The sequence below is a fragment of the Leptonychotes weddellii genome, chromosome 6, assembly GCF_054177405.1.
Source record: "Leptonychotes weddellii isolate Sample4059 chromosome 6, ASM5417740v2, whole genome shotgun sequence".
Taxonomy (NCBI): domain Eukaryota; kingdom Metazoa; phylum Chordata; class Mammalia; order Carnivora; family Phocidae; genus Leptonychotes; species Leptonychotes weddellii.
The window spans coordinates 2,689,301-2,694,300 of record NC_138374.1 but is presented as its reverse complement, the minus strand read 5'-3'; the positions used below and the strand labels follow the sequence as shown (position 1 = coordinate 2,694,300).

The 5,000-nt window shown below is 53.7% G+C and overlaps 1 protein-coding gene across 2 annotated transcripts in view; it reads left to right on the top strand.

The window, feature by feature from the left end:
• MGMT (O-6-methylguanine-DNA methyltransferase) overlaps positions 1–5,000 on the top strand; it is a 255,691-nt gene that overhangs the window by 167,796 nt on the left and 82,895 nt on the right. The gene's annotated exons all lie outside the window — the stretch shown is intronic.

Below are 5,000 nucleotides of genomic sequence, written 5' to 3'. Positions count from 1 at the left end.
GCAGCCCTTGAAGCCAGGTCGAGTGTGGTCTTCCCCGGGGGGCCAGCGTCCCATCACGGCCAGACCTTCCCTCAGATGTGTATTTCTCCAACACCCACCGCACAGGCTCTCCTAGATAGCATGTTTTCTGTATTAATTAGTTATGTGGCAGTCCCAGGGGACCAATAACTTAAAGAAAGAACTAGTATGAGTGAATTTTTTAAAGGTCATTTGACTCTAGGAAAACCTGTTTGTTTGTTTTTAAAGCATTTTATAGAAATGTTCGATGGCAAAGTAAAATGTGAAGTATTAAATGGTTCTTACTGTAGTGAACAAATTGCCCCTGATGCCATTTACATCCTCGTGCACTACATTTAGCCCGATATACTTGTCTACCTAATTCTCTGCAAACTGAAAGAGCTCATGCCCCAATGTGAGAACACTAGGAGTTACACGATAATTACAACCAATGAGGAGAAAAATCATTACCTTCCCAGACCACCTGAGCCCCACACCCCCGGCCAGCCTGCACCCAGCCTGAGTACTGGAGTTCCTCCTGGCACAAGGCACAGTGCTGTGGTTCTGCCTCCCAGTGGTGTCCCCAAGGGTGTGGGCCATGCGACCCCATCCCTCTGGGCTGCTGTGACAAAAGTATCACAGAGTGGGTAGCTTGTAGACATGTATTTCTCATGGTTCCGGAGCTGGAAGTTCAAGGTCATCATGAAGCCAGTACATTCAGTGTCTGGTGAGAAGAGCCCGCCTCCTAGACCGTGGTCTTCTGTGTCCTCCCAGGGCAGAAGGGACGAGGGGCGCTCTGCGGCTCCCCTCCTAGGGCATTGATCCCATTCACCGGGGCTCCACCCTCATGACACAGTCACCTCCCAGGGGCCCCACCTCATAACACCTTCGCCTTGGGGGTTAAGGTAACATGACGTTTGGGGAGACACAAACATTCAGACCATAGTCCTGGGGATGGGCCTTCCTCTGAAGAATCTCCAGACTGATACAGGGTCGCTCTGGTCTGTCCCAGATCACAGGTGACGGAGTCAACTATGGCAGCAGATAGCATTCAAGTTTATGTAATAAAGGTTGTAATAACCTCTAGGTACCTTTCCAACATCAGGAGTCTGCTCTGTGAAGGACCTTTGGCTGTTAACAAATAGTGCTGAAGGTCTGTTCTTTGAAGTTAGTTTTATTTTTATTTTATTTAAAATCAATTAACATATACTGTATTATCAGTTTCAGAGGTAGAGTTCAGTGATTCATCAGTTGCATATAACACCCAGTGCTCATTATATCACATGCCCTCCACAATGAACATCACCCAGTTACCCCACCCCCTCACCCCTCTCACCTCCAGCAACCCTCAGTTTGTTTTGATGGTTAAGAGTCTGTTATGGTTTGTCTCCCTCTGGGGCTGTGGGGTAGCCTGGTAACTAGGCATCCAGGCACACAGGGTACAGCAGTGCTAATCTCCTAAACCAAGAGCTGAGTCGACAGCAGCCTTCCTTACAGGCCTGCTTCTCACTCAGAGTTACGTTTAGGTTCCATTTCTCATCTTTCTCATTTCTTCGTCTTCTGTGAAGTTACTTTTAAAATAATCTGAATAATCTAGAAGTTAAACAGTGTAGGTCCTCAGAATTAGCATTCTGCTGTCTCTGTGCTTCTGTATTTGAAAGTGAAACCTTTCCAGTTCCCATATCCACAAGATGGCCAGCATGTCTTCTGCAGACCTGCTAATAGTAACCCCCTAGTTTTACACGTCACACAGGTTTACAGATTCAAAGTGCTGGAACAAACAATCCTAAAATTTGTATGGAATCAGAAAAGACCCTGAATCGCCAAGGAAATGTTGAACAAGAAAAAGCTGGGGGCATCACGTTGCCTGATTTCAAGCTATATTAAAAACAGTGGTCACCAAGACAGCATGGTACTGGCACAAAAACAGACGTATAGACCAGTGGAACAGAATAGAGAGCCCAGATATGGACCCTCAACTCTATGGTCAGATAATCTTCGACAAAGCAGGATCCTGAAAGTTTGAAGTGGAGTATGCACTTTGTTTTGGGTGGAGGCTGGGTGAGCCCCCCAGTGCTGAGGCCTTGCTGGGACAACCCGTGTGGGAAGCATGGGCCACAAGCAAACCTCACCAAACCCAGTGGTGGCTGGGTCTCCCTGGTAGTGGACTGGGACTTTGATCAGCTGTTGACTGGCTCAGGCCAGAGATTTTGAGGCAGCTTATAAAATTTCATAATGCAATAAGAAACACGTGTGAGGAAGAGGAAAGGGTTGGGGGGGGGGGGGACATGCCTGACAGTAGAAAGGGAAACCTCAGGTCAGGACAGCAGGGGAATTTGTCAGCCTTCTGGAAAAGTCTGTTCCGCATCACAGTCCAGGGTCTTTGGGGTGTAAGGGACAGCCAGGGGCAGCAGGGACCCTGCAGTCAGGGAGCTGGGGTGGCCCCCGGAGACCACCTGCCCAAGCCCCACCCCTGGCAAGTGGCCAGAGCTCCCTCAGTGCCCCCCTTTTTCCCACCCTCCCTGCCACCTGCCCGGTTCTTAGATACCATGAGGATGACCAATCAGAAACAACAGTTTGGTAACAGTCTGGTTCTGTATCTGAGAAGACAAGGCCTCAGAGATCCATCGTGAACAATGATGAAGATGGTGGGGGGTTGTGTGCAGAGCAGTAGCCCTCGGGGCTCGGACCGGGAGGGCCCGCAGGTGGAATCAGGCAGCGGTGCCCACGCTCACCGTGTCCCCGGAGTCTCTTGTGTTAGCAGCAATGGGATTCCACTCGTACTTTCTGTTCCATCGTTCGTTCGTCCGTCTGTTCTTCTATCACACGGATAAAATGTAACATCAGTAGCTCTGAGCACAAGTGTCTTTGGGTCACCGTGAGCTTCAAGCTCAGCAAGGCAGGGAGGTGGGAATCGTCCGGTTGTTGGAGGCCCCCGGGACACAGGGTCGGCGGGACGGTCCGCGCCTGACAGGCCGGTGTGGTGTGCAGGTGCACAGGCCGGGTCAGGACGTGCGCAGGGGTGCCGGCGGGACTGGGGGACGGGGGACGGGGGCGGGGAGGCTGCTGCGGGTAGCCTCAGGCAGGGGAGCGCCTCTACCTGCCTTCTTCTGCCCGAGGCCCCTTGTGCAGTAAGGCCACCCGAGGGTGGACATTTGGAACGTGGTGGGGGGACAGGCCGCTGGCTTTTCGGAAGGTCTAATGGAGACCTTGCTTCCAGCTCGGGGGTGGGGCTTCCTGGGGAGGACCAGCGAAAGCATTTCGGATGGCCTCTGAAACTCCCTTCCTCGCGCGGGGGTGTCCTGGCAGCGGCGGAAGGGAGCACGCAGCTGAGCGGCCAGGGCGCGGCTTACCTGTGCGTGGTGCCGGGGACCGGGCTGTCCCCCCGCAGGGAAGGCCGGGGCGGACCCCGCGCTGCGAGACACACAGCCCGCCCGCCTGAGGCCGCAGAGCCTCCCACCGACAGCCGCTGCCCGGCCGGGACCCGCCCCCGTCGGGGCCGCGGGGGCCTGGGGCTGCCCCACAGCGTGGGCAGCCGTGGTTCGGGGGGCGGGGAGCTCAGTTTTTATCGGTCTGAAGCCTTGGTTACCCGGCTGTGGGTTGGCGAAAAGGTAGCTACGTTTCTTTTCACAAATCGGAATTTGACAAACGTGCACAAGGTCCGACCTTCCGGGTGTCACTGCTTATTGCTTCTGGAGGGCGTCAGCCTAGACGTGGGCGGGAAGGGCGGACGGAGGTCCCCCCAGCTCTCCCCGAGGGCTTTGCTCTTGCCTCCGGTCTGGGCGAAGGGACTGGCGCAAGCAAACTCGGGATGAGCTTGTAAAGCACTTGTAATCCTTCGAAAAGAGGGAAAATATCAATGTAAATCATCTTTAAGGGCGAGTGCAGACGGGAGCGGTTCTTCAGCACAGCGGCAGGTGTCCGGACGTGAGCAGGAGGGAACTCCGCCGAGGACGGAGCTGAGGGTGGGGTTGCTGCGCATGCGCACTCAGTCTTGCAGAGACGCATTGTGAACTCCGAAGCGCGTGCAGTTTCCGGAGGGAAGGGTACAGTATCGATAGAGAGGCGTTGATTTTGCATTGAAAGTGTGGGTGAGAGGTAGCATTTCTGGCTGAATAAGCTAGCGACAGCCGGCAGCAGTAACAGTGGCCCCCACCCACATTCTGAGTTCACATCCCAGAGGGGTCAGCTCTTCTGCGAGACCAGCCTGTGCAAGTCCCATTGCACGTGCAAACTCTTGGTCCCAGGGCAACCCAGATGAAAAGCCACGGAGAGATGGAGACCTCTGGTGCCTGGTGCCCTGCTAGAGTTTTCTTTGGACTTCAGTACTTGTGGCACCTTGGATAGAAGGGTATGTGTTGTGCACTTGACCGGAGCGGTGTGGGCTGCAGTCGAATCAGTGTGATGCTCTGCCTGTGGCACCAGGACCATACTCTCCTGAGCGCCGGTCGTGTGCAGCATCTACTAAGATAGGAGCACGGCAGCACGGCTTCGAGCACGCACCAGCCCTCCTGGTTGACCACCTTGGGAGCTCCCGGGACAAGCAAGTAGGAGGCCCGCCTGGGAAGGTGGTCATGTCACCTTTCTGGGGAGGCCGTTCTCCAGATGCTGAGACCCAATTTGACATTAACCTTCACATTCCACAGAAACAGTTCTATGAAAGGGTAGCATAGAAGGGCTCCCTACTAGCCCAAAAGCACTTCTTCAACCAAAGACCCGGCAAAAATAGCGATACTTCACGTTCTGCTCAGTCTGAAGCCAGCAGGCTTCCTGTGCGGTAGATGGGCTTTGTGAATGAGGTCAGGGGTTTGTCATCGTCTGCCAAGTTGTAAGTGACCATCAAGAGTCCTGTCGGAAAGACCCCATCAAAAAGGAGAATTACAGACCAATATCCCTGATGAACATGGATGCAAAAATTCTCACCAAAATACTAGCCAATAGGATCCAACAGTACATTAAAAGGATTATTCACCATGACCAAGTGGGATTTATCCCTGGGCTGC